General features: G+C 41.0%; 1 protein-coding gene across 6 annotated transcripts in view; it reads right to left on the bottom strand.

The window, feature by feature from the left end:
- Positions 1-14,850, bottom strand: part of RASGRP3 (RAS guanyl releasing protein 3) — a 104,822-nt gene that overhangs the window by 59,614 nt on the left and 30,358 nt on the right. The gene's annotated exons all lie outside the window — the stretch shown is intronic.

The following is a 14,850-nucleotide window of genomic DNA, read 5'->3' as shown; positions in this document are numbered from 1 at the left end:
TACTGGTCAGAGCAGCTGCAAGGACTGGTCTCTAAACATCTGATTTCATCATCTTGCTCATTCAATCTTCTGATAGTGCCTTTTTTGTCCACTACAGAGAAACCCTGTAGTTCTAGAAGAGAAAGAGATTGTGGAACAGAAGAGACAGACAGCATTTCTACTTTTCAAGGGGACCTTTTATACACCAGGTAAACAACCTCACTTTCTAAAGGAGAGCCTCAAGGCCAAAATGATAACATAATCTGCCCAAGTGTAAACAGTGAGTTCATGGAAAAAAGGGAAGTACATCATCACAGTGAGCTCCCAGAGAATCCAGTCTCATACTGGGGTCCCTGGGGCATAAAAAGTACATGTGTCAGAAAGACGATTTTGAACTAATCCATCTGCTTTAAAAAGTATGGCTTTGCTGACATGAAGCAGACCTTTGGCCACCTAGACTTGGAGAAACGAAGCAGCTATAAGCTGTCTGTCAAGGAATTCCTACTCAGCAATCTAATTTTAAGGGAATTTGGCTCTTTGACTTTGTAAATATGATTCCAATCTCATCATCTTCCTTTGTCAAAATATTTTTGGTATTCAGAGGTCTAAGATGATAATGGAGGTTTTAGTAAGAAGCTAAAATCCCTTGTTGGTGGGCACTGAGCATCTGAGGCAGTTCTGGGGCTTACGACAAAGAAGCAGGATGACATTGTATTGACCCACAAACCACAAAAGTTCAGACATTAGTGCACTCCCATTCTCAGACTAAGGAAATTGATAATACGTGTAATCAGTACACCATCTCCAATGTGGCTGTGGGCCTGTTTAATGTCTTTCTTCAAAGGGCTTTATAGGGCAATAATCTAACTTCACTCTACAAAATAGTTCTTAAAAAGAGAGTAATAGTATTATTTCTATGTTGTAAATAAATAGGATTACAAAGAAATTAAGTAAATTTTTCAATTAGCTACTCAATCACTTCACCAATCAACATTTATTACTGATTAACTTTTTTTCTCTTTTCTTTCTGAATGATGTTTAACTATTATCTTTTAATCTACTTAAAGTATGATTCAAACAGCAAAAAAGTAAAGATATGACTTTTTTTTAGTTCATTTCTTTCATTTGAGAGAGAGAGAGAGAGAGAGAGAGAGAGAGAATGAGCAGGGGAGGGGCAGAGAAAGAGGGAAAGAAAGAATCCTAAACAGGCTCTGCAATGTCAGCACAGAGCCACAATAGGGCTTGAAGTCATGAACCTGAGCAGAAATCCAGAGTAGGATGCTTAACTGACTGAGCTACACAGGTGCCCCAAAAGAATCTGATTCTTATCTCATCAGGAAAAAAAAAATGTCTGTTTAGGCTCAGTATCCAAATAGTTCTTTACTGATTAAAAAAAATAATTACTGAACACAATACCTCTACCTTCCAGACATTATGCCAGTGCCTGGGTATCTGGTAAACAAAAGAGACCAGATCCCTGCCCAGTGGTGTGCACAGATTAGTGAGGTAAACCAACATCAGGCAAATAGAGAAATTGATATATAATTGTAAGTTTTTATAAGAGCTAGGAATGAAAAACACCCATGATGCTAAGATAATGACAAGAGTGATTATTTTAGGTGAGTAGGAAGGACAGATCTCTTTGAAGAGTTGTAACTTGGAGATTAAGTTGGCGAGAGATGTGAGAGAATGAAAGACTTGAAAAACTGTCAGGATTATAACTCCATTGACTGAGACAGAGAAGATTGGCAGGATGGAGGGAGAGGTACACTGGACGAAATCTAGAGTTTTGCTTAAGATGTGCGATAGTAGAGGGGCACCTTGGTGGCTCAGTCGGTTAAGCGTCTGACTTCGGCTCAGGTCATGATCTCACAGTTCGTGGGTTTGAGCCCCACGTCGGGCTCTGTGCTGACAGCTCAGAGCTTGGAGCCTGCTTCAGATTCTGTGTCTCCCTCTCTCTCTGCCCTCCTCCACTTGTGCTCTGTTTATCTCTGGCCCTCAAAAACAAATAAACATTAAAAGGAAAAAAAGATGTGCGATGGTGGAGGGGCACCTGGGTGGCGCAGTTGGTTGAGCATCTGACTCTTGATTGGGGCTCAGATCATTTTCCCAGGGTTGTGGGATGGAGCTGAGCATGGAGCCTGCTTGGGATTCTCTCTCTCTCTCTGTGCCCCTCTCCCCCACTCACATATTCTCTCTCTTTCTCTCCGTCCCTCTCTCCCACTCACTATCTCTCTCTTTCTCTGCTCCTCTCCCCCACTCATGCTCTCTCTGTCTCTAAAATAAAAAATAAATTTAAAAAAAAAGAATGTTAAGGTTGAGATGCCTGTGCAACTCCTGGGTGCAGGTCTCAAGAGGTAGTTAGTTATTTATACAAATATGGAAAGATTTGAGATAGAATTTAATTTTGGGAATTATCTCCATATAAACAGCATCTAAAGTCACAGCAATGGTTCAGATCACTGGAGAGGAAAGTATAAAGAGAAAGGAAAAGACAGCCCATCCTTCCACCTCAGACATTCTGACATCTAGAGGTCAGAGAAAGGAGGTGAAGCAGAGGTTCTAGAGGTCAGAGAAAGGAGGCGAAGCAGTGGTGTGTCATGAGGAGTTATCAGAGAGACAGAAGGAAAATGTTAAGCATGTTGCACCACGAGGCCAAGAGAAGAACCTGCTTATGGAACCTGAAACCATTAACTGTGTTGAATGCTACTGAGAGAGGTCAAACAGTAGAAGGATGGGAAACTCTGCTTTTTAAATTTTTGCTACAAGGAGGTCAATGGTAACCTTAACAAGAGCAGCTTTAGTAGAGCTGTGGGAAGAAGCCAGGTTGGTGTGAGCTGAAGAGTAAATGACAGATCAAGAAACAAAGACAGCAGGTGTAGAATACTAGTTTAATGACTGTCCAGAGTCGAAGAGACATTGATGTGGGGATCAAGGGACATTTTTATAAGATGAGAGACAGCTGCTGAAACATACCTATATCCAGATGGGGATTATCTTGTAGAGAAGAAGACGCTAAAGAATCAAGAGGAGGAAGGAATAACCAAGGGTCTGAGCACCTGTTGGAACAAGAATGAAGAAAGGAAGAGAACATGGTTGTAAACATAGAGTATATAACTAGCAAGGGCAAGATGAAGGCGAAGAACATAAATCAGAGACATAATCATCAGGTTGGCAGCAGGAGTTTATCTAATCCACCTGCTGCCAATACTGTCAGTTCTCCTTGAGATTTTGAAGAGGAAAGAAGGAAGCAGAGAAGTGAGCTCTCTAAGTCCCAGAGAGAGAAGTCCCAGGATGAACTGTCCTATGGCTTAGGAACTAATGATCTCTTTCCCTGCTCTCTTAAACAGCAAGGCCTCAATTCCTTTGAATATGTTTTTAGTAATTAAGTATCTGTATCCTTGCCTGCCAACATTTGATGCTCTTAGATACTGAGGAGTGCTTTTGACTTGTATGGTAAACCACTCAACTCAGCTTTCTGTGGACCTTATTCTGAAAGACTGGTCATTTTACACCCTGTTTTTGCCCTGGCACCAATGCAGTAGTATTTCATTAAGGGTGTTAGGTCCGTCACTACTTACGCTTCAACAGCAGTCATGAGACGAAATGGCACATGTAAATCATCCACAGTGTTTTCAAGGCACACTAGAGTTAGATCTGTAACTGACACATTTAAATCAAGGTTTTTCAACCTCAGTTATACAGATACTTTGGCTGGATAATTCTTTGTTGTAGGGTCCATCCCATGCACTGCAGGCTGGCTAGCAGGCATCCTTGGTCTCTATCCACTAGGTGCCAGTAGTATCCCACCCCCAACCCAAGGGACAGCCAAAACGTCGCCAGACATTGCCAAATGTCCCCAGAGGGCAAAACTGTCCCCAGTTGAAAACCACTGAAACAGGCTGTTGTCTGAACATCAAACTGGAAACTGAAAAAGGTAATCAACATCTAAATTTCTTTCTAGTATCAGAATGTCTGCTTTTTGTGTAAGCAAATGCCTGGTTATGTAACTGAATTTTTCAGTCTTCAAACGAATCCTAGACATCTTCATCAACAATAGGCATTTGAACAAATGCATCTTCTAAACATCATCTCAGCTTGATTTTTAATTCTCGAGACAATTGGCAGGATTTAACATGTCAGAACTTAATTTAGAACATTTCAAAGCCTTCTACATCTAAGCTTGTCCATCACTCTACTAACTGACATATTTTGGCCCTTGATTTATTCCTATGTTAACCATTTTCAGTTTTATTTTTGCTGTTTACCATAAGCCATGTGGAGTCTTTCTGGAGAATGTCAGGGGATTTATGAACAAAAGTACTGTTCTTTTTCCCTCAATATGTGAATCAAGAGCTCTCTTTTGTGAGACTCAGATCACCTTATTTCCTATTGCCCAAGTACTGGCTCCTCTTGAGTAATCTCAGGATGGTTCTATATAGAATGTGTTGCCTGTACTACAGGTTTTACTAATAAACCATCCACTCTGTTACACGATTCTTCTGCAGAGTTGTTACAGGCAGGCGGTGATGCTCGGCGTGAAACTGCTGGAGGTGATTTGTTCTCATACCTGCCTGATCACTTACTGGCAGACGGCGTATGCTTCTAGGTGTCAGTTTCTTCACATTCAGATTCAATTAACATTTACTGGGAAGCAGATCGCTTTGCCAAGTCAATACTTGCCGTTGCCTCAAAGGCTGTCTGGGGGTCGGGTATGGCTGCTCCATATGGCCACAACTTTTGAGGATTAAGAAGTTCCCAAACAGCTTCTCGTTTTCATAAACAACTCAGGAAGAACCAGCCATGAATTGTGTTTATCCTTCTTAGAGTCCCAGTCTTTTGGCAAAATAAGTGTATAAGTTCAATCTCTCTTGGGTAAAATATAAACTTTGCATAAACGAATTTTGGACTTCAGTTAATGATATGTATGATGAAGTACTTAGAAATGAAGTGCACTGCTGTCTGCAACTTATTTTGGGAAAAAAAAAGATGAAACAGTGGATGGATAGAAGAATGGATAAATGAATAGATGTGAAAAAGAAAATGTGATAAATGTTACTAATATTAAAACTGAATTGGTGGTATATGAATATTCACTATACAATTCTTTCAAGATTTGTTGTTTGAACATTTTCATCATATATACAGTATGTAATTCTTTCCATTATTTTAAATTTACATCTTTCAAACATTTAGTGTTTGGGGATTTAATGAGTAAGTCATGTTTATTAGCCTTTATGATTTTACAACTATTATCACATGTAAACTAAAGAGGTCTCAGCCATCAGTCTGTCTAAGTAGCTCCTCTAGCCCCTTGAACATTTCAGATGCTACTTTGGATGTTTTCTAATTTTTGTTAATGACTTTCTTAAGGTGGAACAATTAAAATTACTCCAAATGGTCCAAGTCTGAAAGCTCTGTTTGAGGGTAATAGGAAGATATTTTTGGATTTGTTTCCAAACGTCTCTGGCTAGCAAAAAACTAGGGATTCAAGGAATCCCTACACTGTATCAGTTACTGCCATATTCATGTGGTGGTTATGTAAGTTAAAACCTCCACATTTTCCTTAACTTCCTTCTCCCCTTCACCTCTATATCTAATTGATCTCAAGAACGATCAATTTACTTTTTAAGTATTCTAAAAATTCTTCCACCTCCTCCATCGCTATTGGCTTGGTTCAAATCCATCTCCGGAGTCTTCTATTGGTTTGGTATTTTTTCTATTTGACCTATTCCCCTCACTGTCTCCAGAGTTTTCTTTTCAGATTACAAATACATTCATATCACTTCTTTACTGGACAAGCCAAAAAATAGTTATGAATTCTTATTTTTTTAAGTCTATTTATTTATTTTGAGAGAGGGAACAAGCAAGGGAGGAGCAAAGAGATTGCTAGAGAGAGAATCCCAAACAAGCTCTGTACTGTCAGTACAGAGCCCAATGCAGGACTTAATCTCATGAGCCATGAGATCATGACCTGAGCCATAATCAAGAGTTGGAATCTTAACCAACTGAGCTACCCAGGCACCCGAATTATTAATTATGTTAGATGTATTAATAACATCACTGATTTTTCAAAAGAAAACATACATTTTAGAAATACATACTAAACTCCACAATAGCTAAAACCTGGAAAGAGCCTAAGTGTCCATCAACGGACGAATGGATCAAGAAGATGTGGTTTATCTATACCATGGAATACTACATGGCAATGAGAAACAATGAAATCTGGCCATGTGTAGCAACATGGATGGACCTTGAGGGTGTTATGCTGAGCGAAATAAGTCAGGCAGAGACGGACAAATATCATATGTTTGCACGTATAGGAGGATTAGGAGGAACTTGATGGAGGAACAAGGGGGAGAAGAAGGGCGGAAATGGTGGGGGACAGGGAGAGAGGCAAACCATGAGAGCCTCTTGAATGCTGACAAAAACTGAGGACTGATGGATGTAGGGGGGAGGGGGGATGGGCATGGAGGAGGACACTTGTGGGGATAAGCACTGAGTGTTATGTGGAAACTAATTTGACAATAAACTGTAAAAAAAAAAAAAGAAATACATACTAAATACATACTAAAATATTTATGGGTGGAATGATTAGATGTCTGAGATTTGTGTCAAAACTAATATGGGAACAAGAGAACATGCATGGGGATAGAAATGAAACAAGATTGGCCACTGAAAATTGTTCAAGTCAGGTAATGAACACATGAGGGTTCATTATATTCTGTCTACTTTTGCAGATGTTGGAAATTTTCTATAATAAAAAGATTTTTTAAAAGTTTGAAATGGTCCACAAAAATATCTAAATGCTTCAAAAGGGCAAACACTACCTTAGCCATCAGAATCACCTTATCTTCAAGCTTTTCTCCAGTTCCTCCTCCAACATGTACCCTCTGATTCAGCTCTACCAAGCTACATGTTCTTCGTGGAAAGAAAACTTTTAAGATATAGGTTTTTCTGGGGTGCCTGGGTGGCTCAGTTGGTTAAGCATCTGACTTCAGCTCAGGTCATGATCTCCTGGTTCACGAGTTCAAGCCCCATGTCAGGCTCTGTGCTGACAGCTCAGAGCCTGGATCCTGCTTCAGATTCTGTGTCTACCCCTCTCTCTGCCCTTTCCCCGTTCATGCTCTGTCTCTCTCTCTTAGCTGTAGGAAAATAAATTTGGGGTTTTTTTTCTTTAACTTTTATTACCTAAATGTAATCTCAGGCTTCCACATAAGAAGTCTCCTAAACTAGACTGTATTTACTAAAGTTTTAATAGCTTTTAGTTGAATAAAACTCCCATATCCGAGGATTAAAACTCAAAACAATTTTTCAGGTGTATTAGCCTCTCTTCCACAAGCTTGATGTGAGAGAAAATTCCAAAGAGTTTCATAATCCTATGCATGATACATTCTCAGTCATCGTGATTAGCTGAAAAAATAAAACCTCAATTCTTATACAATAAAACCACCATCTCTGGCTTAAGTCGACCACGGTTCCTGCAGCTTCCAAGAGAGGGTGAAGGAAGTATTTCTTCTAAAACACAGAGAATTAAAATAGCATGAGATGTGTTCTACTGGTCCTGCTTCAAGGTCTGCTTTGCCCTTTTATCTGCTTGTAATCATGGCCCCAAGAAACAATTTATTAAGCGAGTATGATTGCTTCTTTTGATGCCAACATTATGTCACTTCTTATAAAAACCAAATATAATTTAAAGCAAACTGTCACTGCTTGTTAGTCAGCCAGGTCCTCCAGTCATGATCTTTTTATACCCGTCATCATCTGAGATCATGTAATGATTTCTGAGCGGAGCCAGAGGCTGGGCTCTGCAAGAGAAGCCGCCCAAGGTGCAGAAGGCCACAGTTGACAGAACACCTCAACAATGCAAGCAGGATGAGCGTTTTCTGGGGACAGGCTACAAGGAGACTGCAGGATGCAATTATGAAGCCACAGAGTCCTAGGATGTTTCTCGGTCCTATAGCATCCCTCTAATGGAAATGGCTACGTAGCAGGCATGACATAATGTTGGCTGCATGACAAGACCAGCAAAATTCAGGCTCCACAGAATGGCTGCCCTTTCCATAGTGAGCACCAGTTTTTAACATAAACATAGTGAGAGACAAGTGCAGTTGAATCAAAAAGGCACACTCTTTGTTTATAGGCGGACGAGGACCAGACCCCTGGCTTCACTGCTCACTGGCTTGTGACCTTGTGCAAGATAGTCAACCTCTCTGAAATTCAGTTTTCTCTTCTGTAAGAATCTCAATGATAATGTCTACATCTGGGAGTGGTGAAAACAAACATCAGTTTCTTTGCTCTCCCAGCAGCAGATTCTGTTTAAATGCCAACTACACGGGCACCTGGGTGGCTCAGTCGGTTGAGCGTCTAACTCCTGATTTCGGCTCAGGTCATGATCTCACGGTTCCTGGGTTCAAGTCCCATGTTGGGCTCTGAGCTGACAGCATGGAGCCTGCTTGGGATTCTCTCTCCTCCTCTCTTTCTCTGCCCCTTCCCCACTCACATTCTCCCTCTCTCTCTCAAAATAAATAAATGAACTTAAAAAAAATAATAAATGCCAACTACAGAAAGAAAAGAGAGACAGATTCATATTAGAATCTGAGTGAGATGGGGAAGAGACAACAGAGAAATCTAGAGCACCACCATTCAGTTGAGCACCGCCCTTGCCATAAACAGTGATCTGCAAAACATCCTGTCACCTCATATGATTTTGAATGGCAGGCATTCCATGCATTCACGAAATAATTTCTTCTTTTAAAAAGCAGAACTGAAAGTAAAGCAGAATCCAAAGTTCAGTCAAATTGAAGCCAGGGTATGATTTTTCCAGAGCCAAGTATGGAAATTATACTCAGTTCTTCTATTTTAAAAGAGTTTTTAATTCTTGAGCAGTTTTTCAGCTCCAGAATTCTATATTAACTTGAGATTTGAGAACATTCCTCCTTGATAGTCATAGGCGAGTTGATGGAGTATGGCTACATGAGGCCATTTGTCCTTCTGAGCTCCTCAATTCTAGGTCCAAAGAGTCCTATCAAACCACTGTGTCAATTCCTGAATAGGAACCCTGAGGTGGTGCCTTCCTAAAGTGAAATTATATAAAAGTCGCCAAGGAGAGTTGGTTCTGCTCATTTTGAATTGTCAAATGAAATGAAAAATCATTATTTTCTCAAAACAAAACGGAGGCATGACTGAACAGACTTCTTTTTCCACTTTTCTCCCTCCCTTCTTTCCTTCCTTCCTTCCTCTCTCTCTTTCTCTCTGTCTCTCTTTCTCTTTCTTTCTTTCTTAATTAGGAGTCTGATTCCATGGCAGATTTATGGCCTCTTTGCCTAAGGTCTTCTCCAGCCTCTTGCCTTCCTAGTTCATCAATTGATAAGGTCTCAACCACAGTACAAATATTTCAGAAGGGAAAAAGAGAAGCAATTAGAATCACGTACACACATTCAAATGTAGTTATTTGTCTGTGATTTTTTAAGACACTCTTTAAAAATGTTTGTTTATTTAGTTTTGAGAGAGAGGAGAGAGAGGGAGAGAGAGAGAGAGAGAGAGAGAGAGGGAGGGAGGGAATGAGTGGGAGAAGGGCAGAGAGAGAGGGAGACAGAGAATCCTAAGCAGGCTCCACACTGTCAGCACAGAGCCCAAAATGGGGCTCACACTCACAAACCAACCATGAGATCATGACCTGAGCTGAAACCATGAGCTGGATGCTTAACCAACTGAGTGCTCCAGGTACCCTCCTGGTCTGTGATTTTTGAAACAATGAACCAGCTGCAAAGTAACTAAAATGAAGTTCTGGAATTAATGACAAACTTTTTTCCACTTTATTTTCCCCATCACTAGTTTTCTGTCAGAGATTGTACCTGGAACACATTCACTTACAACACTTAAAATACAAAAGGAAATCAATGGCATAATGATCTAGGCAAGGCTGTTGGAATATTTGGTGGGATGGGGACAGATCCTCCTAAAGTAGCACACAGTTATGTGTAAAGATAGGGCAGCACTTGAAACAGGTGAGCCTTTGAAAAATAAAATGACTGATTTGATCACGTAGAAACTTACAAGATGTTAGGGTATCTGCAGGCAGGCAAATCATTCATATACTGAGTTGACTTCTCCACTTAAAATAGGGACTACTTCCTATTCTACAGACTGAAATCCAGGAGGCTAAACCTTTAATCTACCATCTCAGTTTCCTTCTTGCTTTCTTTTTAAAAATTTTTCTTTCCCTTTTGTCCTCTTGAAAGGTGCAGAAAGTTCTGATTACTACAGTAGTTGCTAAGGAAAAATGCTCTTTGAGTCAACTCATGAATTAACTGTTGTTCAGAATTTTTTAAATTCAAAGAAGGCTACCTTTCACATTCATACTAGAAAAAGATGGCTACTTTAGAAAGAAACACTAATAGCTGTTATTGTCAAAGTCAAAGAGCTGTGCCCTGCTTCCCCCCACCCCCTCCCCAAAGTCATAGCCATTAAAATGTGCAGCTGCATCATAAAATCATCAGGGACCGGGTGCTGTCACTTTTATGACCTTGCCAACATACAGATAGCACCATTATACAATGAACTGAGTTACCATACCAGAACTGACTACTATTGAAGATTCTCGATTATTCTGGCATGCTAGAACTCTCTCAGTTGTGGGTAGATAACTTTGCAGACGGAAACGGTCACAGGGGACACTGTCCCTGGTAGTCAGAGTATACTATTTCCCATGGGAATAAGGGCACTGTAACCTTATTGAAATGCTTTTGTTCCATTATTTGGTTCCAATAATGGTTTTTGTGGGATCATGGGAGAGCGTGCTAGACAATAGACCTCATTTTTAATATCTAAAACAAACAAAAAACCCAGATGCCTTATAAAAGTTGAATAGTACATCATGCCATAGTGAGTATGACTGTGGCTTACACTGGATCTGCAGGGAGGAAAATGACCAAGTTTGTTTAGAAATTCTACCCCAAGCAAATACTACCATGTCTATAACCAAGGCTGACCTTGTTTCTGAAGCCAAATATCCATAGGCTTTGGAAATACCGTCACTGAAATGCATGGGATGGTACATCACAAATCAGTCCCCCATGTACCTTTTGCCCATCAGAAGATAATACAAATTACAGCACTTTTGATTACAGAGGACAGTTCTACAGATATTATTCAGAGTCAGAAGACGGAGGACTGAGTTGAGCTTTCCCAGTTACTGGTTCCATGACCACAGACAAGTCACTCACTTTCCCTCATTCTCAGTTTCCTCACCGTAAACAGTGGTGATGATGTCCTCCTTCATTCAACAGAATTGTGGCCAAGTGCATGAGTGTGCTTTATACCAGAAAATTCCTACATAAAAGCAGGAGTTGGTCTCCTCAATACTACAAATGGGCTCAAGATCCAACACAGTGAACCTACATGGACTCCAGAGAGACTGCTGTGATCATCTGAAACTGCAAAAACACCCCACAAAACCCAGATTTTCAAACCCATTAAAAAAAGGGAATGTGACATGCAAATGGCTGAACAACTTAGGGATTGTAAATGAGCAATCAATGCAAAGGGAAAATGGGACCCAAGGGAGTTAACTCTTCGGGAACAGGTTCTTTGGAACACACAGTCTGGAAAAAACCAAAGAAACAAGTCCAGGCAACATGGCATCACAACTTTTGTTTTCTCATCCTAAAAGGTCCCAAAGAAGATAATCAAACACTTTATTTTGCTTTAAGCCAGCTCTGGAGTATAACTTACCGACACTGCAGTGATTCTGAGTCTGTCTCATGTGTCTCTTGTATAAATAACCCACTGGACTCTGCCAACTGCCATGGAAATAAGCCATTCCCAGCAAGAACTGGAGGTAATTTCCAGTGACTCTGGTTTCTCAGACTATATTGCCGCCTTCTCTGGAGTTGGGCTTAGTTTCAGCAGCATCAGTAGGTGAGAAGTCGATTAAAAAATTTCCCTTTCTTGCGCTAAGTGGCTTGATCTTCAGAATGTGTAATCTTGTCATATAACAGCCTTGAAAAAACATTGATCACTTTCTCAAAGACACCCATGACTGGTCTCCATACTTAGTCCTCCTGATTAAGCAAAGGGCCCTTCCGCTACATTATGTATTATCAGTGCTCTTTCTCATTGCCAGCCCTAATTTTGACATTGAGCCACACGAAACAATATGGAGAGCCAAATGAAATTTTGAGATTTCTTTAAGGTTTCTTTAAAGACTTGGTCTCTGGCTGATGACCCAGAGAAGCTGCATGCTTATGGCCCACAAGCATGATGACCAGTCTTGGGATATACGGCAGTGCAGGGAAGTGTACACCTGAGCAAAGGTGGGAGCAGGCAGCATCCCAGCTGGCAGAGAAGAAGCACACCTCCTCCCTCACCTCCATCCCCCAGCCTACCATCTTTCCTCACAGCTCAGAACAAATGGAGCAAACAAAAGGACTACATTGCTTCTATTCATGAACAACCACCCCCTACTTGGACAAGCAAAGATCCAGGTTGAACAACAATGAACAGGTCTGCTCATAGTTTCATTACCACTAAGCCAGATATTTGGGGTGGGGCATGGGTGGAGTAGCTTTCCTCCAAAGGAAAGGAGTGACAGGAAAATCTGAGAGAAAAGGCCAGAAAGGGCAATGAGAGTGGTGTGTTCCAGGGTAACGATAGAGCTCAAACTTGCCATTCTGACCAATGCAAGAGCCATCACTGAATACTCTCAACGAGAAAAACAGGCTGCAGGTCAGTGACCCTGCACAGCCTGGGCTTGGACTGTCACAAGGGGAAACCTCGCCCTTCCTGCCAGGGACCATTTGAAAGAGCCTTAACACACGTTGTGTGTCTAATTGTGTTGCACTGAAATATTCTCATTTGCATTCCGTTAAGCATGTCATTAAGCATTAAGCTTTTAAGTTTAAATGTGTGAGATTAGTGTATGTGTTCCACGTTAAGTTTTTAATGTGTGCAGTTTCTGGAGTTAGATCCAGGAGCCAGTTGGGTCTGTGCTATGGATTGCCCAGCTAAGGGGGACCCCGAGCTTCAGTTTTTCCACCTATAAAACTAGAATCAGAATACATAGCACACAGACTTACTGAAGATTATATGGAAATAAATGCATTTGCTTAGCACATCGTTTGGCAAAGGGCACAATAAATTCAAGTTACAATTCTTAGTGTTAATGTTATAATAATAATAATAATAATAATCCTAGCAGAAGCTTCTGGCCCTCTTTCCTGGCTCTGCGACTAACACTTTGACCCAGACACATTTGTTATAGTTTTCTCAATTCTGAAAGGAATGCGCTCAATTGCACATTCTGTAATTCCTATCCAGATCTGAAAGTCTTTGACCCTATGGACATACTATCTACATGTACAATCATTATTTATTATTCTGTTGATATTTTGAAAGTCAAGATACCATTGGATTTTTCAAAATAATCTGTGGGCCTTCAAAATATGAGCACTTGTCAATTCCAAAGGCTACTCTAGAGATAGCCAGTGAGACCCTCCCCGTTTTACTGACGGTGTCTCTGTTATTCTGGAGACATCAATTTCACCTGATAGTTTTTTTTTTTTTTTTGCACTAGGCTTGTGGTTAAAGTGAAACTATAGCAGCAACAAACTCCCTAAGAGTGGCCCACTGGGCAGCTGGGGCCCTGCAGTCAAATAGGGAAGTCACTGGGCCACGTGGCCACAGGCTAAATCAAGGACCTCACACAAATGTCATACAAAGAAATGGAGGAGTTAGAAATATATTTGTTTTCTCATTGAACACTCTGGGTCTTGTAGAATCATCTTCATTTTATGGGAAAGAAGGGGAGAATCTTCCCAGGGCCAGAGTAGCCACTTTCTTGGAGGGGCATCTGAAAGGGCTTCCACCCCAGATCTTTGGCCATTGTGCTACTCCAGACCAAGTACGTTGAGGAAAACTGCAGCAGGACCAGTGTGCCCCAGGTCATTTCCAGGCCATCTTCCACATACAAGGTGGGGAGTGGTGCAGGGAGAGCCATGCTCCATCCAGGCAGGGGGAAGAAATTGCCAGAAATCTAGACAACCTGAGCATACCTGACAATCCATCAGTCACCTGGAGAAACAAACACACTTCGGGGTGCCCTGCACTCGTCACAAGCAAAATAACTGTTTGGTAAGAATTCAGATCAAAACAAACTGCTCGCCCCTCCCCCCACCTTCCTTAATGTCCAGGCAATCCAGAAAAAGGAACTGATTTGGTTATCTCCCCCGGGGCTCTGATTCAGAGGCCTGTCACTTCCAGAGGTTTACCTCATCGATCCCGGGTGCTGTCCTCTCCCTTTCCTCTTTTCCTTTCTGAAACATTCTGGATGGTGACTAGTCCAGAAGGACAGAAGTCTCCCAACAACAGGTCCACTCCAGTGTATAATGCCTGCTCTGTGCTCTCCTAAGAGCAAGCCTGGGCACCACCACGAATGAACCCGAGAAAGAAGAGGTCTCAGCTATTTGAAAGCGAGTCCCCCTCCCCCAGAGTCGATAATCAACTTCAGGCAACATTTTTTAATAATCCAGGCAAGGAAGAAGGACACTGAGCATCATCGAAACACTAACTTTCCTTTATCGAAAGTAAGGAAGACCAGGGGTGACTAAAAACTTCAGCTTGAAAGTAATGAAATTGAAAAACCTTGTTAAAGAACTAGAAAATACATTTTTGATGAGTTAGGAAGCTTGCATGAAATCCAAAAATGCTTTCTAATCTAAATCTCAATACTATTTTGTTAGTGTTCTATATTGCAGATTGTTATGCATTGTTAAATGAAAGAGTTTTCGAACTTGAGTAGGAATGGTCAAGTCAGACGGACAAATTTCTCAAAACACTATTTTGCAAGTTTCAACGGTAAAAGTCAATTGA

This window comes from Crocuta crocuta, unplaced genomic scaffold, assembly GCF_008692635.1.
Source record: "Crocuta crocuta isolate KB4526 unplaced genomic scaffold, BGI_CrCroc_1.0 scaffold363, whole genome shotgun sequence".
Classification (NCBI taxonomy): domain Eukaryota; kingdom Metazoa; phylum Chordata; class Mammalia; order Carnivora; family Hyaenidae; genus Crocuta; species Crocuta crocuta.
The sequence above is the reverse complement of the archived record's forward strand: the minus strand, read 5'-3'. Positions and strand labels throughout refer to the sequence as shown.